At 39.7% G+C, this 26,651-nt stretch overlaps 1 protein-coding gene across 7 annotated transcripts in view; it reads left to right on the forward strand.

Annotated features, from left to right (window-relative positions):
* The first annotated feature begins 829 nt into the window (after positions 1–829).
* LOC126907426 (zinc finger homeobox protein 3) overlaps positions 830–26,651 on the forward strand; it is a 71,460-nt gene continuing 45,638 nt past the window's right edge. For 4 of the 7 annotated variants that reach the window (XM_050688696.1, XM_050688700.1, XM_050688702.1 and 1 more), the window contains exon 1: positions 830–1,319. The gene's annotated coding sequence lies outside the window, so the exon portion shown is untranslated. Of the gene's footprint in view, positions 1,320–2,593; positions 3,179–19,617; positions 19,753–22,612; positions 23,055–26,651 lie in introns of those variants that run through there. The other 3 variants (XM_050688698.1, XM_050688699.1, XM_050688697.1) reach the window with 3 other exon arrangements.

A 26,651-nucleotide genomic window follows, 5' to 3' on the forward strand; every position in this document is an offset into this window, starting at 1 on the left:
ACGGAACGTTAAAATTGCGTAACTAGTTTCTTTCGAACTTTTTTGGTTTAATTTTGTAAGCTCAGTCATCGTTGGCGCCGATTTATGATTTCTGTTGGCGCCCGTTTTATCTCTGTCGTTTCAATTCTTACGATTATGTCGTATTATGTTAGTTATTAAAAACAAATAAAAATATAATTGAAACAAAGTATTTATTTTCGATGATTATATCGAACGTTAATCAAAATGTCTCGAGTCAACTCATTTGGGCCCGTTACCTTTTGAATGCCAATATCATTACTCGTTTATTACAAGTTTTCGGGCGTAGGCAGATCATTTAGCACGTGGAAATTCAGCAGTGGTGCGATAATTATTGTGCTCGTTGCCTGTGCGCAAAGTTTTTGGCCGCACCTCGCCGGCGAATGGTGGCTGCGGAGGAGGTGGTGGACGTCCCGCCAATTATAATAATATTCTAATGAGAAACGGCGTGGAGACGTTGCTGGGCAGACGGGGAGGCCGAACCGCTCTCGCGCGGCCATTGGTTGTCGCAACGGTGGACGTCGCCGACCCCGTCGGAAGGAGGGGGCCCAGGTGTATTGGCTTCTCTCTCGCTCTTATTGTTTTAATGCCCGGTGTCCCGTCGACCCCCTCTACCGCGATCGTCATCTCCACCACCACTGCCACCGGCTGCAACAACGGTGTAATTAATATATGCGCGCGGCCGTTACACGCCGCTGCCACCGTTCCCCCTCGGCATCGATGGACGGGCGGGTCGGCGGCGGTGGCGGCGCGCCGAACGGGGCCGCCGAGTCGCCGGCAGCCGCGAAACGACTACTAGTTGGCAGTTGTACGATGACCGCCGGCGCCCGCAGTGTCCAAACGACGTGCCTACTATCGCTCCCGTCGTCGAACACGTGCCGCCGCTATCAGTCGTATTAGCGCAACACAATATCGTTCACTGAGAAAATCATAATTTGTGTTGATAACGCTACGATACTACGGTATTCGACGCCGTACTGAGGACATACATACACTATACAGAACGGTTGCAGTAGTATCAAGTGTCATTAGTAAATATCGTGTGCGCCACTCAAGATATTGTAACATTAATACGAATTTTTGCGTTCGCTATGTTTGTGTGAGTGCGCTCGCGATTGTGTACTGTGCGTCGTCCACATTGTATTTTTAGACGGGGAAATTGTTTTGTTTCATTATTATTATTATTATTTGTTCATATTTGTCGCCCGCGGAAGTGCCGTGTGATTAGTAATTACATCTCCTCCGCCGAGTTCGGTCGCCGATCGCCGCGGAGTACCTGACAGCAACGCAACGCCCGAGAGGTAAGTCCACGTTTCGTTGAGTGTTAACAAAAATTGTTATATCACGTACTTACCCTTTCCCGGAGGGTGCGATAAACATGAAAATCGATTTTCTTATGTGATATTTATTTTGCGTTGGGGTCGTTTTGCTATAAGATAATTACGTTTCGAGACAGCTCCTGAGGGGTTGCATTACGTTAATTTGGCATTTTTATATTACAGAAATGATAATATCGGTGTCTTGTTGATTCGGTGCAATCATCCGAACGTATTTGCCGAGTTATTTCTTTTGACAGTAAAAAAAGCTGATGTGATATGATAGACGAGATGAAAAATAAACGGATCAACGCGCATTAAATTCAAAAGTGTTTCTTTTTTTTGTCGACAATAAAACCGACTTTAAGCATCTTAACTTTGACAAATATAAAAGTTTGAACAAATTTTCAATTTAGTTTTTAAATATGATTAATAATTTTTTTATGTATTTAACTATCTTATTTAATTATGTGACTTCATTAATTCTATAATATTTATGCATGGTTAAAAATTCATCATAAAATTAGATGGACCAAACAATTAGAAATTCGAGTTAATTAAAAATGTTTGGCATTCTTGACTACATAAAATTTATTCAGTAAGATATAGTCGGTCCATATAAGAATGGAAAATCGTTTATATTGTCCTTACTGTTGTATTCACTACGTATTCTGGTATTTAAATGTCATATTTTTTTTTATCAATGATGTGTTGTATCCGTTAGTATAAAAATTCAGTTATTTGAGTGTTGTCATGTTTGTGATTAAGATAAAAGCTTTGGAACTTCAATATTTTCAGAAAATCCTTTTTGTGGAATAAGTGCTGTATACGTTGACTCTTTACCACTTGTGCTCGGTTTTGGCGGGAAGTTCGCATTTCTGCCGTTCAAGGGACATAATGATATGCATACAGGCGGAGGCTACCAATTAAAAGCCGAGCAGCGTAAATCTTAATATGCGCGATTCGGCCGATAGGCGTGGCTGATAAACGAAGTAGATAACGCGGAGACCCACCCCGCCTATGTATTAATTAATACGCCTTCCCCTACTTGGCCGTCATTACCTACCACCAGCACACACACCAGTGTCGGGGTGCCGTAGGCTGTAATATATTCGAGCTCTCTCGGCAACAAGCTCCGTAACCTCATCGGTGGCGCTGTGTCCCGGGCGGGGGCTGTTTTGAATATGCGCGGCCGTCGACGACGCATTGATGTAAAAGCGACGTTCCCGGCATTAGCATATACGACAGCCGTCACCAACCGTCCCTCCGGCTTTTTGGATTCTAGTGCGCCGCCGCCGCCCCCGCCCCGAACACAGCGGAGGAGACGCTTAATTATACGGCGAGGCATAAGGGAAGGGTGTGGAAAGCGTGCGCGAGGAGACGTCCGCGGCCCCTTTTTTCCATGCAAAACAGAAGCGTCCCGGCGCTGCCGCAGGCTCACGCGCGTTCTCCGATTCTGAAAAAAAGAAAAATAAATATCGGGCGCCCACCGTCACCGGCAGTTCCAAATAACCATTCGCTCTGTGATAATATACGGTCTGTGTAGTTCCTCAATAATTTTTTTTTTTTTTCAATAAAAATAAAAAAATTAACAATTAATCATTTTTTTCGTAATTTAATTTTGTTTTCGTCGTCCGAAGAATTTTGCGTCAACTTGAAAAAAAAAATAATAATGTCGACGGTCAACTGCCCGTGTCGCGTCACAGGGTAAATAAACATTTTTATACCTTCACGGTGGCCGCCGCGTTTTACCGTTTGCCGCCGCATCAACCGCGTGTGCCGCCGCCGACGCTTCGTCCTGGGACACCGCTCGCCACGCCAGAGTTGCTGTGCTGCTGTTAAACGTGAGTACCTTTTAAACTGTCTACAAACTGTGTGTACCGCGAACAAGTGATTGGCGGCGTTTTACCATCTCACTGTGTTATCGCGCAATTACCACCGGATTGTTTTAATTTCTCTGCCATGAAATAATTTATTGCAGTTGCGACCGGCCGGTCGCGTTAATTATACACTCTTCTCAATTAACATTGTCGACGACGACGCGGTTTCGTCCAAGTGTAATAATAGAACTTTTTGGTTTTCGACCGGCGGCTCCGCGTAACAAGACGCTAATATTCTATAATTACTACTGCAATCATTATTATTATTATTATTTTTTCCGTCGGATCTTCTTGGCCGCCGCCACGTTCCATCTGTAAACCGTGCACTATATTTCCTTGAGCGTTACGGACAAACCCGCACTGGAATAATAATATTTAAAACCGACACTGGCATTGTTGTTATTATCTCGTTTTTATTGCCCTACTTGGAGGTGTAATTATTTTTTACGATCCGGGAAACTTTCTAATAACGAAACCGAGTAAATAACAATAATTATTTATTATAGAACCTCGTGTGTGTGCCGCACTCGTAATCAAGACATTTGTGCCGTTTCGTGCGGTGACTGTATTCTACATATTATTGTGCTAGACGGCCGATGGCACCCTCGGGTACTCCTCCGCCGGTTGTCGGCCCCGTCCGAGCGCGTGTTTCCACCCTCGTGTGTTCAGACACTATACGCACACCACTACTACCGTCGGCTCGCCCCACGGGTCTCCGGGGCTTTTCTTAGTTAGTTCGCACTAATCCTATTAACCGATATCGATTTTTTTTTCCCCGCCAGTCGCACACAAAGACATTATATAATGACGTTTATATGCGAGACCGTGTAAAGTTCGTGTCTGTGTGTGCGCTCCCGCGATGGGCGTTCGCCGCTAGTAAATTTGGCAACCGGGCGGCCCGTCGACTAGGTTTTTAAAACGGGGAAAAAAATTATAACACATCCCATTACGGGGTGTCGTTAGCGCGTTATTGTGTTTTCCGTGTAGTAATTCGTTTTTACGGAGTAAAACACGGCCAGTAGGCACACGAAATCATCCCGTGCGGCTCGGCGGCACCTAAGCTGCTCCTCTCGGTCGGAACGATACATTCACCGCCGCGGCGTCCGGTAAAAACTTATTTAATAATAACATTAAAAGGTTCGGTAAAGCACAAAAAACTTGTATAAAACTATTGATTATTCACCGTATATACATACATACATATACGCGGCAACGCATACCGTCTCCCCTCGTTTCTCAACACAACATGTGTGCGATGAACTGCGCTTTACGTAGCCGTCGCATTCTTTTCTCCGTTTTCTTATTTCTCTCCCCGCCATGTCACCGCACGCCTCTTGCCGGCCGACAGTGTTTTCTACTTTTCTGTTCATTCACCGTGTGTAATAGTTTATAGTAGAACGTCCACCCGCCACCACCGCCGCCGCCGCCGCCTTTGACGTAACGTCGTCACCGTTTATTTCTTCGTCTCCGGCGCACTCGGTGAAACTCCACCGCGTTATTACAAATGATACACACGGCCGTTGATTAGCTTTTTCTCTCCGTCCGATTTGTTGCATTATATATCTGTAATATTATTTTTCCTGACGGCCGTGGCGGCCTTTACGCTCGTGTCTCGCCGCCAACCAATGGACTCGCACACACATGGCACTCCATTAATCATACACGAGCGATAGAAAAGATAATGTTTTTCTTTGGGTAAATTAATACACATACATCACCGCCGCGCTGTTGTCTACACAGGCGCCAATTGTGAATTCCGCTTAATGCGGTTTGACTTTTTCGCTCGTTTTTTCTTTCGTACGCCAACACTGTACGCGGCCTTTAAGTACAAAAACTTCCAAACGTCCGTCCGGTCGGACAGCGGCGACTTTAGTTGTTTCTAATTGTCTTGTCGTAAAACCGTTTATGTCTTTTGTCGCCGTTGTTTAGCCATCAACGGATTTACGTGGGAACCAAACGGTTTTATTAAATCTTGCCGTTTTAAAATACAAAAAGCATCCATTCCGTCTGTTGTTGCAAAATGTCTTCGTAGATCGATACTTTCTTTATCGAGTATCGTTATTATTTTTTAACAGTCCACACTGTGAAATGTTTACGATTAATTTACAGAAAAAATAACTTTCTATATTTTTATTTATAAATGTCAATGTTTTTGCCGTAAATGTTATCTATACTATGAATGTATCTGATGAATTCCATATCTCGTTAAAAATTAAATAATAATTTCACAATCTGTTATGTAAGAATAGAGCAGCAGCAGCTGTTGTTTTTTTTTTTTTTTACTATTATTATTATGTTGCATATTTACTGTTGTCCGTCGTTAGTTGCGACGACAATCTCGTGAAGTATTACTACACTATTAATATCGTTTGTATTTAGAAATCCGACGGACGTTACAGTTGATGTTATTTAGCAGTACGCTGAAGTGGAGGTGTGCGTTGATATTTTTTTGTTTTGTTTCCTGGTCAATTCTTCAACCGTGAAATTAAAGACTATAACTTTTCCCGTCCCGATCCGGAGGATTTTATCGAGTTGCCGTGTTTGCTTTATGTCACGTATGTGACACGAGTGCTGTTTACTTAAATTTGGAAATTATCGAAGAAAACAAAAAAACACTACCGACTGGAATCCGTCGTTGCCAATTTAATTGGCGGCTTATGTAACTTTAGAAACGGGAAAACACAAAATGTATCTAATAACATTATTTCTGTGTGAACGAAAACAAAGTATTTTGTGTGCAATGTTTTTTCGTCGACAGCAATTATTCTCGGAGGTGTTTACTCGGCCTGAGCTTACACCGAGTGAACATTCACCGCCGCGCCAGCTTCGGTGTGACTCATCATCGATGACGCGCAGCTGGCAAAAACAGTATTAACAGCATTACGCGCCATTAATTAATTAAAACGGGTTGCGAGACGTACGCTGGGAATTAACCGCGCGTCGCTCATCTGTACCCGGTGACGAGGTGGACGCCGACCAACGTGGCGTGTTGCGTGTTGTTTGGCCTCGGTTCAACCTCCGACGTGGTGTCGTAACACGAAAAGAGACACACACACACACACACTTTCTGCGGTGCTCCGGTTAAAAAACAACGGACCGAGTTAACGACAACAATAACAACATGCGCGAAAGGCGATAACACGCGTTGGCTATTTCGGTATCTCACGTACGACGAGTCAGGGGGTGTCAAGGTCGTTGACGTCGATAGGATGACGCCGGTCGGTGAACCGTGTACATAAAATCAGCTGTTCGGCGGCCATTCCTCCCCTGAGCCCGTGGTTGCATCGCGTACACGACCGGGGTGTCCGGCGCTGTCCCATAGGGTGATGTGGGTGTGTGCACTTCACCGTGTCCGTAGTACACGCACGTTGACCCACATTTCCGTGTACATCGAGTTGCCGGTGTCGTCGTACACCGTCGTCGATGTTTGTTTTCGTGCTGTCGTCACCATATTCGTCCGGGTACATGTGTTTGCCGGTTGCCCGTCGACACGGGGTGTGACGATAAACGCGCATTCGACCGCGGCCTTTTCCGCAAACGGCCCCTTACAAAAGCCGCATATGCAACTCTCTGTACGATCGTGCGGGTCCTGTTGCCGTTCGCAAAGGGCGCCCGTCTAGCATTGTTACTAGTAATATTTTTGTGAACGCGCGCAATTAAAATTCACGCGTTATTCTGACCATGTCCGTGGTCCTATTACGTTTGCTTAACGGCTCTAGACTACCGGTATTTAATTTTCTGGAACGTTTGTCGGCCAAGGTTATCGCGCAGACGGATCTCCGCCAACCGTAGTAATCTTCACTATTTTGCAGGAAAAAGGAAAATTGTCGCGATTCCGTCGCCACATAGGCAGCAAACGACCACCACACGAGTTAAAAGCCGATGATTAATTTGCTGCTGTTGGCGCGCCACTAGATCTATTTGTGCGCAAATTGCCGATGCGATTGCACAACTCGACGATGTCCATCGGAGGAACGCTTGCGCAAGTCGGAGACGTGTTTATGTCAAGCATTAACTGTTCTAGCCCGGGGGACGTATGTTTTCTAACCATCGCAATTTGCATATCCGAGACCCTTGCCGCTGTTCGGTCCATCCGGAGCCTTAACATATGCAGCACGCGCTTTCGTGTATGCAAAGGTCCGGAATACATTATCTCCTAGGGCGTACACGATATCCGGCGATCGTGCGCCACTTTCTTATTATTGTAATTTTTTAGGGGTCGACCTCGCCCGTGCGCCGCGTTAACGTACTCGTTAACATTATTCAAAGTATCGACGCGCCTTGTGGTTACAACGGTAGGAAGAAGGAGCACGCGCGTTTGGATATGCAAAAACGTGCACGGAGACGACCCGTGTCCCGCGTGTAAGAGGTCTGATTTAAAATTCAAATATTAAACCTTTAAAGTGTGTGTGTGTGTGTACCTCCACACGGCTGCGGCACTGGCCGACTGTCACCGGCTACAGTAATGTTTGCGCGGAGACACAAAAGCAACGCACGTCGAAATCAATGGTTCCTTCTGCTCGGCGATTGCCCACAAACACGGTCCGAGTAATAATTACACACGTGCAACACGCCGAGGCTGTGAATGCAACGACCGAGTTAAATACGCAGATTATCGTTAAATTATTTTCATCTATAAAAAAAAACGCGGTGGCACGAAACTGGTTTCTTTGTGTCCCACACGACCAGTTATGTGTGTGTGTACACTATAATACCAAGTTCAACTCGCACATACGAACAAATCGTCGGTATATGACGTACATGAGCTGTAGATGGGTGCGGTGAAGATCAATTAATGACCGGAGACGAACGCCGCGTTATGATATTTCGTGGTGTCATTTCGAGTTTTTTCAGATTTTGTTTTTTCACTTCAGAACCGGTCCGCCGCCGCCGCCGATGCTTTACTCCTACGCGCCGCCCGTCACGCGCACACACACGAAAACGTACCAGATTAGCCGGCCGTTATTTGAATCAAACGTCGTCCATCCACCACACGACATTCCATCTGCTCCGTAACGCCGCGGCCCATAAACGTGTCGCGTCTCGGGCTAACGGAACATTTGACGGTTATATCAATGGCCGTGTACGGCGGCCACACCGCGGCAACATAGACGTTACGCGCCGTCTAAGTGGGAAACGAGATTATGCAAAAGCGGCGGCAGGTACCTGTGCCCTCCGTCGCCGGGCCGCTCTCTTCCCGTGCGCCATCGCTATTGTCCACGTTTTTCGCTCTATTTTATTTGCCCGTCACACGCCGTTCCGTTCCTGCAACCGGGAACACTTTTCCCGGCATAATAAAAAAAAAAAACAGACACGGATACGTTTTCAAGTGATGCGCGACGATTTTTGCAAACACCTCACCCTTGCACGTTGTCGGGGTCGGCACAAATTTATGGTTGACAATTAACCGTTTATTAAAAAAATTCAATGAGAAATCTCGTGCGCGCCGGCTCCGTACGGTGCTCCGATTCCGTTGATGAGAATATAATGGCGAAGACATTGACACACATGCTTCGTGTGTCCCCCCGAGTCGTAAATAATACACATGGCCGATTGCCGTGTAAAAAGGGTAACATCGTGTTAAACGATTCCCAATTGGAACGGTTATTATTGTAGCCGGATTAACAAAAAAATCTATATACTGTGTAACTACTCGGTGTATTGTGTTGTGGGCCGCCGTGTGTCGAGTGAGTGTGCGTGTAACCGCTTCTCCAGCTTTGCAATCAACGAGATCTGCAATGATTATTATTGCCTTTGTCCGCCGAATATCCACACTGTCGTCTGACGGCGCAAAACGAGACAATACAAGTAACTACTCCGGTTTACTGTTGGCAACTCTCTCCCCACGTTTTCACAAATCTACGCTTATGCAAATCTGTGAATATTCATAGGTTCGTCGTGTTTTTAGACTTTACTCGTTTTATTCATTCCGCTCCACCTCTCTGCGCGCCGACACTTCCAATTCATTATGTTCTTTCTCCGTACCGTTTCCACGACGAAGAGGAACGCGTATGGAAATAACGGTCGAAATGTTTTCTCGAACACGTTTACTCCATTTATTAATTGCTGTACGTTTAAATATGCTTAATTAACGGCGCGCGCTAAAATCGCGGTTATCTGCCACCGACGGGACAATATTTCATTTACAGTTAAAACTGCCCAACAGCCCACTGCCGAGTCCCAAGAATATTTACCTATAATTTATGTAAATGCATTTTAATGTGCGGCTTATTAAACGTTTCTCTAGTGAACAGGACGAGTGTTGTTCGTCGCCCACCCACAAGTAGCAATCATTAAACGCATTAAAGCGTTTCTTCTACCCGACCGCTTTTAAAATTAAAACCAACGACACCTTGGCCGGGTTATGTGTATTTGCATGGGAACCCGAGCTGACCAGAACATAATAACATTACAGGAATATTTTTTTTGTCCTGCACCTCGTCCCACTGTATAAATCCGTATTGACGATCGTGAAGGCTAAGCGAGTGCCGTGTTTTTGTGCGGTGGACAGAAGAGAAAGAGAGAGAGAGAGAGAGAAAAACATTTGGATGTTTTATTGTTGTTGTGAGTGTGTGCGGGTCGTCCGGTGTGTTGTGTTGAATGTCGGAAAACCGCGGGACGCACACGAGCGTTTAAAGGAGATGTGATGGACGCATTCCTCCGATGACTCTCACGGCACAAACATATCGTCCCTAATGAATTGACCCTCCCGAGCAGCGCACAAAAAAGGTTAAGGTCCGGGAGCCCTGGGGACGGCGAACAGGTGAACATAACGCACACTAATAGTGATATCAATAAAAACGCCCAGCGATTTCGTTAAATACATTTCTCGACTGTGCGGCAAAGGAGAAAAAATATTTATTCAGTAGACAGTACTCGTCGCTCACGTAAACAATATGTGCCTCGTGTCGTCGTTCTGTAATTGTTTTTTTTCTTTTAATTGTCTCTGGCGTTTTTTTTTTCTACTATTGATCAAATACGCGTATAACCTCGATAAATTGTTATTGCAAAATGAATGTGACACTAATTTGCAATCGAACCAATTTTGACGCTCACAGTTTCAATTGCGTGCGGCTGTAATATCAGTTAATTAAGCTCCTGGCGCGCGACTGAAAAAATAGTGGCAAAAAAAAAATCGCGTTGTTCTGCTGTTGTCTGTTTTTTATTTTTGTTTCTTTGTACACACACACACACATATATATATATATTTCAACCGATCTTCGTGCATCGTGTAGTTGTTTAACCCAAACAAACAAAACGATGACAGCGTTGCTTGAGTAACAAGCTTTCTTCATAACGACCGACTGGTTGTAATTGGCCTTTCATTTCTCATACTTATCTGTATAGGCGAATTGTTTACCAGTGCACCGGCGGCAAATGCACTTCAATTTTTTTGTGATCACACGCATAGGTTCGCTTTTGCACTTGGGGGGCCGAGGTAGAAGAACGGACGCTATCGAAGTCTATGCGGTCAAAGCACAGGAAATTCGCTTCCCAATGACACGCAACGGCGACGGGCGACGATAATGGTCGTCATTATTTTTTTTACAATAACAAATCCTAATAGTAATCTCGCATTTTGGTAATTATCAAAAAAAAAAAAAAAAAAACAAGGGATGAATAATAAAATATTATAATTCTTATGGAATAATAAAAATCGTACGCGTATCCGAAAGTAATTAACTACATGACAATTATTATTGTGTTTATTTCGAAACACAGTTGTTATTAACTGTCATTATACTACAGTACGGCCGGCGAAAATTCCCTAACGCATGTATGGTGTATATATTTTTTTAATTTTTAAAACTCCGCATCGGTATAATGTTTTTATTATTATTATTATTTCATTTTATCGCGTTCCATCTTCTTGCACAAAGTTATTATTATTATTGTCGTCGGTACGATTGGACCGATAAAATAGTTGTGCAGCGAAAAATTGAAAAACATATACCGTACGGTTACAGCATTTTTTTACCACCTGCACGCTTCCACGAGATACTGAGTGTTGTACGTGTTGTGCAGTCTTTGCCTTTTTAGTATTATTAATTTGTTTGTCTTTTTATTTATAAAAATGTTCAGTCCTCCAATTTGTCATTAACGCACAGATTTTTAATCTATCCACGTTAATTTATTCGCGCGTCATTAGTATTCTATTTAATCAGTCGCGTAGTAGTATTTAGGGTATTTTTTGAGAGTGACTTTTATTTTTGGTGTTACGCGTTCGAAATGTATTATATTATAAAAAATATTTTTCCTACGAGGTTTTCCATGTAAACACAACGATTTAAAATCACTTTTCACGTATCCATAGAATATTTTCTTTATGTAAAATTTTAATATAAATAATAATGACAAAATTATCGATATCTACGTGTATTATTCACTCGCAGTGTAATAAATATTAATTAGTGATCATTGTGAACGTATACTGGTTACTAAACACTGTCAGAATAATTTAGCCTAGGGGCGCTAAAGAGCTAAAAATATAAGCTTCTGTGTTTAATGATGTAAAATTTGTCGAAATGTTATTATCTCCGCGATGTTTTATTGTTAATTAATTATTATTGCGGTCAGGCGACGGTTGTCGTAACAGTGTCGTTTGCCAAATTTTAATTATGTAAAGTTGCGTATGAACGCACTAGACGTCTAGAGAGACATTTTTAGATAAATAGAATCGCGTGATTTATACGAATAAATCATACAGTCGTTGCTCTGCCCCCCCCCCCCCTCTTGACGCAGAAACTCTATTTCTGGTCTATTATGCCCGGCAATAACAATTAACCGCACATGATGTCGTAAAAAAATTAATATTTTACTTTGGTTGATGCTCAAGACTGTCTTTAAACGGTATTTGCACTTATTTAGCGCACGTGTACATTTATACGATCGACGGCGTGTGCATGTACAATTTTTTTTTCATCGAACAATATTCGTTTAATTAAAAAACGAAATAAGAAAACTTCCATTTAGTGATTGCATTAGTGTAATTTGGGTTAGGCTAACATTCGATAATTCCGTTTTTCAGTTTGTCTGTGCGATATTCCAATGCATCTTATGAAACAAACGTATAAAAAACATTGGTTTCATAAAAATAATGTCGTCGGACGGCGTGTAGCCCACGCTGCTTTGGTTTTTTCCACGGAATTAATGACTTTTACTTTTTTTGTGTCACCACATTCCCTGTCGTCTTTGTCTTGTCCGATATAATTTTTAATTAATTTGCATAATTCCGTAAAAAACTTCACTCGGTCGTCGCAGTCTTTAAATGCGCCGCACACTAAACCGACACGCCACTAAGATGTCCCGGCAGTTAATTAAACGCATCCGAGAACTTGTTTAGTTTGAATCATAGAGAATGTTAATGGCATTGTTCTTTACCGCCAAATGGTTATTTTTTTTACTAGTGGTGGTCACTGTTTAAATATTACATATGCAAACGGGCCATTTTTCAGAACAAGTATTTGTGTCAGTATGTGTGTAACCTTCTTTTATTGTATTTTTATATGATTTTCTATCGAAAAGCAATTCGTCCTATTAGGAAATTGGTTAAGAGCATTAAAATTTCATCTTGTTTGTACTAAGTCATCAAGAGAAAGAAAATAATAATTCATAGCTAAAAAAAAGTTCTGTGCAAACAATTACTAAAAAATACATTACTTTTTATTAAAATATATTTTTTTGTTATATTATTTTATTTTATTCGAATAATGAGTAGTTTTTAATATTTTAATTTCTATTATTTTTTTAAATTTTAGTCATACATATTATTACATTTAATTTTTTTTTTTTTTAGATGCGTCAATACCAATATTCTGTTTTTATTTTAAATTATTTTTAACAATTAATAATTTTCTTGCTGTCTAATGTTGAAAAAAATAAAATTGTAACCATTAGAATTAGAATTATTTTTAGTTATAATAAAAAATTATCCAAGTTAATGAAAATAATTAACTCTAGTTAAACCAGGATCAATGTAGATAAGTTAACAAAATTTAGTACTCGTTACAGGTTAAAAAGGGTTTGTTTACTTATTTAATCAGTTTAAAAATCGCATGAAGTGGTTTTATTTCCTAATTTATGAGCAACACAAGTACAACTATAGGGACTTAACAAAAGTACAAAAATTACTCTGAAAAAAAAAATCAAACGATTGTCTATATTGTTGTATAAATATATTATTTAGGGTAGAGGAAATGCGAAATTGGCCCAGTTTAAGTTTAGCATTTACAATAAATATTTTTAATAATTATAATAAGTGCAGCTGAGAAGTGTTATTATTAGCCTTACCACATACATTCACACACAACTACCTATTAAAGCTATTCAAGAATTTTTCTCTAATCAAATAGCATGGAGAATTTTTTTAACTCATAATAATATTATGTTAGTAATTTTATGATATTAATTTGTAATTATAGTTATTATGTGATATTATATCGATTTTGTGCATATTTTATGCCGAATTATTTTAGTATATAATTTTTTAATGAAGAAACATAAATCACAGATTTTAGTATTTATTGGATTATGTTCATTTAAAACCACATATGCAGCTAAAAATTATTAATTTTAGTTTGATGGTTATTTATTTAATTAACTGAAAAAAAGCCAAGTTATTTTTATAACCACTAACTAAATTAGATAAGTTTAAAAGTTGCTCAAGGTTGTTGTATTGCATCTCGCCGAGAAAAACTGTATTCCGATTTTTTAACGAATTCCAAATTCATGGACCTTTTAATGGTATTGACTACGACATTTTTTTCATAAATAACATAATTATGTCCATTAAAACGTACGGCGCTTGCATGTTGGGTGTCACACGACTTAAGGTGGGTCGAAAGCGATGAATTAAGTATTCCATTAATGCGAGATGTGGTGCTACTACAACCGGACCATAAAGTACATTTAGTGCAGAGGAGGCGAACGAAAAAAGGATTACTCGAGTAAAAAAAAAAAAAGAGGAAAAAATTAGAATGTAACTTGCACGTCTTGGGCGTTCCTTGTCGCTGACTATGATTGTTTACATATACTGAAGCGGCGGCAGCTGTGGCTTTCACGAGCATATTTTATTAAAACGAGATTTCTCTGGTGTATATTTGACCTCCCTCAGCGTTTTCCCCTTCCAAATGACCTAAGACAACGTTAGTTGCCGTGAAAATAACATTGGTTTCAAATTAGCGACAACCAACACCGTCGTTTACATAAAAGATAGGTAAAAGCGAACGAGGAACAAAAAAAAAATAACATCTCCGGTTAATTATCGTCCGTTGTTGGCCATATAACCCCGTCGTAGTCGCGCCCACACGTTCAGCAAATGTACTATTTAGTTTATTAATGTAAAAAAATAATAACAAAACCGTTTTTCGACATAAGTGATACAAAAAAATTGTTCCCAAAAAGAAAACTGGTACGGATAATGTAAAATAGGTTTAAAATAATAAATTAAAGGCGCCGTTGAGGTTGACATTTTCTCAATGTATATTTTCCTTTTATTTCAAAGTAAGTATTGTTCTCAATTAACCGCCGGCGTCTGCACAGGTACAACCCGAAAACTACACAATACAAAAACTCATCTGACCGGTGCGGACCGTCTGCCCATCGTCTATTATTTTGTCAACATTGTTTTTTTTTTTCCTTGGCCGCCCGGTCTAAATATACTAAAGGTGCTCATCCGTTTTTGGCTTTTGTCTTTTTCGACCGGATACCACGCGAGCACTAAGTATCCTCGCCGAGATGAATCACAAAAACACGTTAAAATACATCATTTTTACGTTGAAACTCGTTTGTAGCCCGACAAGATAGTTTACACACGTTTTTTTTCTATTATATTTACATCATTGCATAAGTGTACATGTTTTTAAATTTATTTTTAGTCCCTATTCAAACTTGACGGTGAAACACAAGGGAAAAAATCAGCTTTTGTATGTGCGAACGGTTATAAAATTCTCGATAAAGGACACTAAAAAACTTTTGAAATCAAAAGTACAAGCTTTCCTACCGTACCTGACTAATATTTAATTTCTTTCCCCGGGCAACGGCAAAGGTTGCGCATTATGTTTTTATTTTTAAACGAAGCAAAAGAAAAAAATGTATCGTTCGTTGGCCACCGCCCGACCTACGCTCTCATTTCGCATGCACGTCCCGCTATTGGAGTTTGTTCCTTTTCTAAACTTCCTTTGCCGCCCCCGACGCACGTACGGCAGAAAATAGCAGTGAGCAATAACGTGTGTGTGTTTGTGAGAAGGTAAAATGTATGTGTGTAAAAGCGCCTTTTTCCGACATCTACTTATTCTTATGGAAATATCTACTTGCCCCCCTCCGCTCTGCCAATTCTTTTTCCTTTATTTTTTTGTCTTTTTCATACATGTTAAGTTTCTCCGCTCCCGTTTTTCATTATTACGTTCTTTCAGTTTCCCGCATTCAGACTAATGTATATGTATGGGTGCCCATTTCCATTAAAACTTTTCCCCGGCGCGCTCTCGTCCCCGCACCACGATCGTGGACGAGGGGGCCCGTCACATCCGTGGCTACTATTTCCAAGACGAACGTATTTTATTAATGTTCTACTCGCCCACACTTCCGCCCGGCTACCCGTCCCGTCGTCCACCCTTATCTCTGCCTTGTCCGCTATCGTTGAATTATTAAACCGTTTTTCGTTTTCTCGCGTCCCTCGTGCGTTCTCGTCCTACTTGTATTTTTTTTCGCCAGTAAAAAAAAAAAACGGATCTTTAATGTGTGTCGCCTATAGTGCCTTCGTATAGTAGTGCAGCCGGCCGTCTGAAATCCATTGTTTTATATGACGTCACATTGCGAGCCTGGAACAGACGACGAAACAAAAACATATATATATATATATATATATTTTTTCAGTACAAATAAATGTGCTTTCCGTATAAGCAAATGTTAATTGTTTTTCAAGCCACTCATTTCGTGTCGTTTCAGTAATCGGATAAACTCGTTTGTCCGCATATTTTTTTCGATGTCATCTTGCCGTTCCCGCACTTCGATAATTGTGTTTCGATTCGTTTTGCAAAGGTGTAAAAATCGTATCGGTCGACCAAGTTTGAAAACAACAAATGGCTGTTGTACAAAACAAAGTGTTTCTTCAAATTATATCAGCGACAAACACTATCGTTTTTAATTAACCACATCGCGAGGAGAGATCTCTTTCGCGTCGCTGTGACAAACTACAGAATGATAAATAAACGATTGCCTGGCCTCCGGCAAGTGCGTAGAGGGGTTAATTAATTATATGATTGATCGGACCATTAGGCACCGTTGCGGTCTAGCGTGGGCGCGACTGCTCATCAATTTACCTATCTGATTTCGCGTCTCCGGCAATTTATAACCTCATACAGCAATGACAACGGCGACACCGACGGTCTTGTGTTTCTTCTCTCGGCCGCGAGTTGCTTCAATTAACCTCGTCGGCGAGCTAACCTCGCGAGGGAAGCAACTGTGATTAAAATTACAACACCTCCAAAGAGTTTATCACGTGAAACAGTATACTCCTCTAATATTGAGTCGTTAACACTTAAGTAGAATATCGATTGCTCTAATTGATGCTCTTTTCGAATTTAGCCATTTGTTCGACTTGCTGTTGGCCTGTTCATAAAACAAAACGTCTCAGTGTATGTCCACCTGGTTTATTTTACTTTGCATAATACATTATCGACATAAAGTAACATTACTTATCTTATTTTCCATTCAATATTTAGTATTAAAAATTACCCTCTTCTCATTTCGACTGATTTCATCCCTTTATCTCAATACACCGTAGTCTATGAATGTGTGTATTTGGACGAAGCCGACGTCCCTCTTAAAATTATTTAATATTTTTAGGAATGCGACCCGAACGATAATATTTGGCTTAATGAAAAAATAAATAAATATTTCATGTGGACGTACGACTTTTTCCAGTATTTTTTCCGGTGTTTCTTGAGGCCACCAAGAGTGGAATGCCTCGGAATCTATTTGTTATCAAGTATTAATTCGTAAAAAAAATAATATGAGTCGTTGCTTTCTTATTTTTGTCCTCTCCAATACGCACTTGAATCGCCCCTCATTTTCCGCGTAATTAATTCTTGTTTTATTTTTTTTATTACACGATTAATGTAAAATTATAACTAATTAATTAACCGAAACATTCGCGGCAGCCGTTAGTACCTCTCCCCTCGAGTTAGTTTTCGCCGCAAAACATTTCCCCTTAGGCTTCTTTAAAAAAGTGTTATAAAAAATAATTTTATTATTTTTTTTACCATAATAAAACCAAGGTATTTTTTTTGTTTTAATTGCCCTAATGAACGCGATTTTCAGCCAACGGAACTTTTCCCCCTTACAGCTTTGAATTACCATTGCGGTCCCTCTTAAAAACAGTGCGGTTCGCTTGTAAATTACACAACGATTAACACGTTGTCTCTATAGGTGTTTATGAGCCGATGTACATTTTTTGCAGTGAATATTTTATGTCTTGTCATTTTACTGCTACTATTAAAACGTTTCAGATTTATAATACAGGTGTTGTTCTAATTTTAATCATGTAATACATTTTTGTCATCGAAAATGTTTTGATACAACAGTTGTGATTTATATACGTGTCCCGTCACACAGATAAATCTTAGTAAACACAATCCCAATATATTGTTCACTCCGTCTTTCAATTAATAATCCAAAAATTCAATTTCATGTGTTTATAAAAAATATGTAAATTCGAAACTAATGGAATCTCCTAGTCTGCGCGTAGATCGACCAGTCTAGGCTCTAGAATATTTTTGAATGTTCTGTATTTTTTTGATCGTTTGGTTGTAAACGTAAAACCGTTATTATTATTAGGTTTCGTTGGAAATATAATGGCAAAACTTTTGTAATGGCCAAGTAAAAGGATATTTCACTAGGAATTGTCGGTAGTGTGTTGGTGCGAAAATTCCAGAAAAACCATCGACCGCTGCCGTTTTTAATTTCTGCGGGCGTCCCGGCAAAAACAACGGGTGGTCAATTAAACCACTACTTTTCCTACTCTTTAAGCCTCAGCCGCCGTCGTGACGACGTGAGACTGACCACTGAGGGTTAAGAATAGCGAGAGGGAGGGGGTCGGTTAAATCGCCGGGGCACTAGGCGCCGACCGGACAAACGACGCGGTCTTTAATGAGCTTTTGCGTTCGTTCCGCCGGCACTATCTAAGTACATGTATATATGATGGACGGAGGCCTAGACGTTTGCGGTGTGTACAGCGGTCGAGCGGCCGGCGGAGGGTAGCCGGAGGCGAATTTTCCCCATTCGGTTAAGGCTTTTAATTAATGGAAAAACCCAGAGCGAGCGAGTGTGGAAAGAGTGAGGGCGGCCGGCGCAAATGGCGACTCTGAGATATGCTCGGACCCGAAACGTAAGCATCCAATTTATCTAATTGTTGAAGACCTCGGAAATGAGCGGCGGGCGCGAGAAGTGGAGGAGAGGGGGAAAAAAAGAAAACTTAATAGGGAACGGGAAGAGAGGGAAGGGTAAGAACGAAAGAAAGACCGCCGTATAAACTCCTCGAGGATATATGTTCGGCGGGGACGTGCGGTGGTGGAGTGGAAATGAAAAATAATGGCCAGACTCGGGTCAATATTAATAACGGAAGAAACCCCTAGCTTAATTAATGTGAGAGTGTGTTGTGCACAGCGCGCTGTGGCTTTATTATATCTATTTGGATAGAAGGAAAAATATTACGTTTGGCAATTTGAAACGCGGCACCGCCAACAGCGTGTTTTGTGTATTGAGAACAAATTGCATAATTTCAATAAAAAAAACATCGCCAAAAATATGCACTGGTCGTGTACATTTCGTTTTTTATCGATAATTTCGGCACGGCAAAAACGTCATGTCGGCGCGTACACACCAACGATGTTGATAAAAGTGGCCGTTTAAAGCAATGAAAACTTATCGCGTGTGTGTGTGTGTGTGTGTAGCGGCCGCCGACGAGCCCTTGACCTAGTCGTAGGTGACGTCATCAGGGGCGCACGTCCTGTTCCCCTCTGCCGCGTCCACTACGCCGTACTCCACTACAAACTATTCCATTCATTCGGACCGTGTGCCGACCGGCGGTCATCCCATTGAAAAACGCCGCCGGCCCGCGTAAAACGTTTGTGCCGCCTAGACACCTCCGCCGCCGTCGTGTCCCACACGCGCCGATGCAGTTTTCCTAAAGTTTTTCACTTTTAATTTTTTTTTTTTTTGCGACGGTCCCACGGTATTTTAATAGTTACAATATTATTTTTGCCCAGACTTTTGTTTACCGGTGTAAACAAGAAAAAATAAAATTTAACGATTTACCCAATTCTCTATAACACAGTCGCATAAATTATCATACGTTTCGCTGTTTACACAACATTAATTGTTTTACCGTTCGGTAAGACATAGAAAAATAAAATGTTTCCAATCTGCCGCAGTACATTGCATTTATTCATCGGATCTAGCCCGTTGTCATTACACGTTGGATACACCAAATAATAAACTTCTCATTATCCGAACAGTCCGTCTGAACGTTTCATACTTTCGTGAGTATTTTTAGATTTAATCATTTATTTTAGTGTTGAATATCGACAACGAACTAGAAATGAAAATAAACGACTTTTCGTGCGTTCTTACTCTACTCTCTCGGCAGCTACTGGCCTTTTGCCTCCATAAAATTCGTTGATGAAATTTTTTTTACGCGCGTTCGTAGTGCTCATAGTATTTTTTTCCTATAAAAAAATTTTACTTTTCGTCTAAAGTTTAAACAACAGTTTTCGATTGGTGTTTGTACGTTGCACTGTTGGTATTATACAATATATACACGGGTGATTTATAATATTGCCGTGCATGTAATATTCCTTTGTAGGTCTGCGTACTCGGCGGCGTTTGTGTCGATAAATCATGTCGATTTTTTCGCTCTTTTCGCTTATTCGCCGGCCGCCTCGTGTGTCGTTTGTGTGACTATTGTAGTGTCGTAGGCGATGAAAATATTACAAGACGCGTGGGCCGAGAGAGTGTAGTGCACTGATGATTTCCAAAGAAACGTCAAAAATTGTGTCCTGCGTGTGCGGTCAAAAAACTGCACCGAGGAGATTGATATGGTTGCGGCGGGGCGGCGTTACCCACCCCACCCGCAATGCTCTGCACAGGTCTAATGAAATGTTTATTATACTCGTGTGCCGAGAATGCCAACCGATAAAATAATATCACTGGAAAGGAGGCCGTGTGTGTGTGAATTCATCAAGGTACATAATGTCGTGAATTATTGCCGTGTTCGGTATTAGGTACGTGCGTTCAATCCTTATTGTGTGTGTCATGTATATATTTTGTATATATTTTGGTTTGTGATCAGATCTCTGGAAATAGCCCGTGTTGCAATATCGTGCTATAACAATACACATATATGTGGCCTACTATCGCTATTTTAACACCCATACAAGTTACACACACATGCGCGCATGGCCAGGTGTTCTGAAATTAACGATGATTATTATAAAAAAAATTATTGTTTCTTATTAATATCGGTACTTCTTAATTCCTGACGCCGAACAACTGAAAAAACAAGCCGCCCTCCGCCGCCACCGTAGACAATTTGTTATATTGTTTCGCGTACTGCTACAATATTTGCTGTTAATATACGGCTTAAAAATTATTGTCTATTTGTTTTAATTCCTCGAGAAATTCGGTGTTCTAATTACAATTAGTTTTTTGTTAAAATTATTATTATTAATATTTAATGAAATTTGAATTGTACATTTTTTTAATTGTAAAAATTATCATACGTTACGGATAACAAGATGTATGTATATAGTTAAAAATTGTTGTTTATTTTACTTTCTTTTACTTACTTATTTGCTATCACCTCTTCGAGGCGGTGACTCATTAGCGCCAGTTGACCGTGTCTGTATTGTATCAAAAGTCGTCAGTATCATTACATTAATTACGATTTGAACTTATTCGAATGTCTGTGGTGTTATTGAAAGTCTCGTAGATGAACATGTCCCCCGGGAAAAGTCGTACAACACACGATTGGAAAACGTTCTAAAATAAATATCTGCTGCACTTAAGACGTGTGTACTTCGTACCAGCCAAGGGATTTTTGATTTGTAAAGCGCGTTAACGACACACACCAGAATAAGTTGATATTAATTGCGCGTTTTGTTTTTCAAGTTACTAATATTAATGTTGTGTTATTAATGAGAGCTCTATTCGTTGTTCAGTAAAATTATAAGATAAACAATATAACGGTCGAAAGTACGTGTGTTCATTTAGATAAGGCAAAACCTGACCGGCTATCGATTTTCTTTTTGAAACCGAAGCTCATTGATAATTTCTACAAAGTTCAGTTGCCTATGTAGCAGTAAACTTTCTATAAATTAAATACAACGGTAAAGTATAATCATATAAAAAAAGTTTAATCAACTGGTGTTCTTATGATTTACTTCAATAAAAAAACATTTGTGGAAGTTAAATATGGACTGCACTTGTCACATCGAGTAAAATCACACTTCCGTTTCGTGCACTCAAACTATTGTTTGAATTTGCGAGCCTCTGAACATTTTTTCTGGTCGACGGTGTCAGGTCGCTGTTACCTGACCTGTTCAGCGCATCCTTAATTCGAGAAAGTAGAAAAACAAAGAGCAGGTAAGAACAATTGAAAAAAATATGAATAGGTCGACGTAAAATTCCTAAAATAAATGTGAAAACGATTCTAAAAATAAAAAGTTTAATGTTCGTTCGGCGCACTGAATTTGTTTTTGTTGTCGCGTATGAACGGTTTTTGCCCGTGTAAGGTTATGACGTGGGTGTTGTGCCGTCTTCGTCCGGCGGTAACATAACTAGTAGTGCTATCTCTGGACCAACGCGCCAACTAAACATCGGTGTGATGCCATCGAGGAGAGCCGTTTTCCCTCGAATAATTTCATCCCAAGAACGACGGTAAAATATAAATCCAATCTAAAAGGCTCTGGTCTTGTTGGACGTTTCTCTAAAGAAACGACGAAACTTTACGCATCCCCTCGGTCTTTTAATATTTTAAGTTTTTTCCACTTGCCTCGTTCTTTTCCTTTTTTTTTTTATAATTCACGATTATAATTACTTTGGATTTTCTACTCCGGGCCCCTATTTGTTCGGTATTATATTATGCCGTCTCCCTCCCCTCCGCCGCTCGTCAGCCAAGGAGAATATTCCTCGAGCGCCGCTCTCATTTCTTCCCTACCGTCATCCCCTTGCACCACCGCCACCGCGCTACCGTCGTTTCCACCACCGAGGACCGTTTGACGTGCCGCATGCAAAACATCCCCACCGGCGGTAGCAGGCGCGAATGGGTGGGGACCGGCCGGGGCTCCGCCTCTCCGTGTCCATTGCAGGGGAACACGCACCGAGCGCACCGGCACGTCGCGCACCAGTCTCCCGGCACAGAGCGCGCCCTCACGTACTGCCAGTGTCGAGTGATTATTATTTCCGTGTCCACACTCACACACATTTCATTAGTATAATAAGCATATTAATATATTTTTTTTAATTGAAATTATTTTTCATCAACCGCTGTGATCGACGTTATATTTAAAAAAATTAATCGAGTTTGTGTCCGTTGTATAATTTTTTTGTTTATTAGAGATACAAAAAAAAAAAAAAAATCTGGATTAATACACCGCAGTGTGCCAAACGACCGTCGTCGCCGTCGCCGTCGCCGCACAAGTGACCGCCGTCGTCGTCGCGAATCGTGTTCGGTTTTTTTTTTTTTAAATAAAGTGTTCGGTTATTTTTTTTTTATTAATTATTAAGTTTAACCCAGAGGATAGCAGACTTAATCATTTCGGATGTCCAAACGACATGTTTAAAGGTATTGTTGGCATATTTCATTTCTTGTCGTGTGTTAGGTAGGACTCTGTGTGATAAGACGAAAAAATATATATACATATATATTATCCTAGTGCGACGGCGAGGATTAAAAAATCAATTCCTAGCTAATATTTTTTTCCCATGTAAATATTTATTAATTTTATTTTTAACGCGTATTTAATTCGTATTGTTTTTTCGTCTCAATTAATGATAAAATAATAGTGATTGTCTCATGAAATAAACATTATCATCTGTTTGATTTTTAATGATTAAAATCGCGGTTAAAAGTCCGCGCTATGAGTTTACCCGTCCGAATTGAAACCATTTAACGCAAATAACAAAGTAAAACAAAGGCTTGTTTATAACTGTACAAACAATTGTTATTGTTTTCTGTGTGTCACCGCAAATGGCTACTGCCGTTGTAACCTGACGCGAATCGTATTAATCATGCGTCGAGTAATTAACCGCCAAGTTGACGTTATCTGCTAAAAAACTGTTCAAAGGTCGTGTTCGATATAGCTCATGCATATTTATATAAATATATATATATATATGTATGTATTAAAATATATAAATAAATCGTGTTTTTGCGTTGGCCGGAAGTGTTTTGTTTTTACGTTCGTTTCACTTTTATAAACTTCCGAACTATTAAATTTTTATTGTAAACCGTTTACGCTTATTTTACCTGCACATAATATGATAATATTACGGTAGTCTCCTCGTGCTGGTTGTCGTTTTTTAACCGCGCGCCGCTATAATATGCAAATCCACCCGGGGGACCGCTGCGGAGACGGAAAGAAGATGTCATCGCTCGTGCTCAACCAGTTTGCTTTGTAAAAAAAAATATTTAAATTAGAGTGTGAATTTCGCCCTGCACTAGCAGCACGTGGACATCATCCAAAGGGGAATAAATGAAAAAAAAAAAATGGTTTCATTATTAAAAGATCAAAATGCAAATCTAGCACGTGACAAAATTTCAATTTTAACATTTCTACGAAATGGTTTCTAAAAGTTTGTTTTGATGACAAAAATGTCTATTCCTAAACTCATTTGCGTGTCTTAATTTTTTGACAATTTTACCTTTGCTCGGAACCATCGATATTATTTGAAAAATCTCAAAATGTCAGTTGACATTTTAGTTGTTAAGTAAAGAATTGTGTCACGCGATCAATTTCATTTCTTTAAAAATATATCTATAATAGAAGAAATAACAAGAACATCTTATGAAATCACTGGGTAAATAGACGTGCGTTGTTCGTGATGCAATTTTAATTAATTAACAATTTTTTTTTCACATCGTTCATTATGAAATATTAGTGAGCATTTATTAATTAATAAACGTTACACGTTCGTATTAATTATTACGAAAGTGCACATTAAATTGAGTTCTCGGTAAAAAAAAATAAAAGATTAATGTGTTTTATTTCATTTTTATAATTATTACTATACTCGAGCAAAACGTAAAAATCCAACGAGAATGTGTTAATTAAGCAAAGTTCTCACATAGTGGCTTAAAAAATATATATGTAATTTCATTTGAAAAATTACACTTAGTTATTTTATTGACAAGTTGTTATTATTATTGTAATTATTCATGCTCCGTGTCACTGGTAATCTCGAACGGATAATATTATTAAATATTTTTTTATACTATTCGATTATTTATTAATATTTTTTTAAGTGAAGAATTTGGTTTACAGATGTTATTATAAGAGCGTTTGTAGATATATGTGTATGTGATTAATTACGGACGCTTTAGTAGTAGAATAATAATAATAATAATAACGATAATTAATTGAAAGCAATTAAAAAACAAAGAACGAATAGATTATTTCTGGTCTTGTATTCCGGTTTTTATTTTTGTTTCAGATGGTGTGTGTAGAGTATAATAATATTAATGTACCTATTTTGTTTTGTGCTCACACACAACGTCATACCTTTGGTAGACTTTCTGATTTAACGGCCCCGAAGGGTAATTAATAACAATCTATTTTACCGTATGCATTAATGTGTGCTGCACGAGCCTAGATTGTAGATTTTATTGTATAAAATGGGATTTTTTTTTTTTCATGTAAATGCAAACCGTCATACCGTGAAAGGGTTTATTGTAGACACACGATGATGGTAAACGTTACTTTTTGTACATAATATTAATCGTTTATTTAAAATAATGAATTCCTAGTGATGGTGTAGGTTTAATTTAGAATTTTTTTTTGTTCAAAGACCGTATGAATAATTAATAACGAATCTCGGAGAGTCCACTTTAATAATAATTAATAAACGTTAACGGTGCGCGTGGGGCCGAATTAAATATCATTTTGATAATAATTTTTTTAACATCGTGTCATACTTGTTTGTAACTACAGTGCGGTCTCGTCGGGTCGTGTGTGTGTACACATTATAATATTTCCGAGAAACGAGAATTACTGGTTTTTACATTGACCGCCGCCTGTCGTTTTCCCTCAAAATGTTTGGGAGTAGCGTAGGGTCAAAATAAAAAAAGACAATGTTATCGTCCGCTGAAATCTTCTTGGTTTTTATTATGTGGTTACCATCATCATTCGGTACGAAACGCATCCACGTCTTGTACGCGCTCGTATACGGTAGCTGCCGTGTGTACATCTACACAGTAAAAAAGTACTTTTTCTGTAGCGTTATAAATTTATTTGCCTCGTTCAACGGTCAAAAACGTCTAAATATTTTGACCACTTAATGCGCCACCGAAATCTCGGGACGCTCATATATTATATTTTTTACTATCCGCTGGTGTACACAAAAATGTATCCTACGCAATGGGACGGTGGAAAAAACTGCGTCGGTTTTAATCGATTACCGGTTGGTATTAGTATTATTTTTTACCGTCGCTGCAAAATACATACAGGCCGCACAACAATGACTGACGACTGCCTCTAGTGTCATGTCTGCATGTTTCATGTCTGTGTATTTATGTTTGTGCGTTTGACGGACTTCATTTGAAATTCAAGATGGCCGGCCGGCCGGCCGTCGTTTGTGTGTCGCCTCCACCTCCCTCGTCGTTATAATAAAATCTAAGCAATAACAGTGGTGTATTACAGCTGACAATAATATTAATAAAAAACCATATTTATTACCTCCGTATCATTTGTTGTAGTGAACATTTTTGTAAAAATATCGGATTTAATTCGTTGTGTACAGTGTTGTTGAGTCGTCCAAGCACATTTTTTTTTTTGTCAAAACGATAATCCTCTGGACATTTCTACTTGTGCGCCCAAGTGCCGATGATGTAAAAATTGTTTACTCAATTCTCTGTAGACGTCCAGTTATAACACAATCGCTCGTAATGTATTTTCGGTAAAACAATGTGTGGCATGCGTCTGGGCCGAGTGTGTAGTACACCCGCAGGGTCTTGCATACATAATTAACGCTGTTGCCGTGATTTATCGTCGGGGTGCTGCAGGTGCCGTAGAGTATTTAAAAAAAAATGCTCCAAAGCAGTTTGATAGTATAAAAGAAAATTAATGCGCGCATAGGGTATAACATAAATATTCCAAGTACTCAGATTAGTAGATAATTCGGGTTGTTTACAAATTTCTTCGATCTCTTTTATTATTCAACGAAT

The sequence above is a fragment of the Daktulosphaira vitifoliae genome, unplaced genomic scaffold (genome assembly GCF_025091365.1).
Source record: "Daktulosphaira vitifoliae isolate Bord-2020 unplaced genomic scaffold, ASM2509136v1 Scaffold_5, whole genome shotgun sequence".
NCBI classification, from domain to species: Eukaryota; Metazoa; Arthropoda; class Insecta; order Hemiptera; family Phylloxeridae; genus Daktulosphaira; species Daktulosphaira vitifoliae.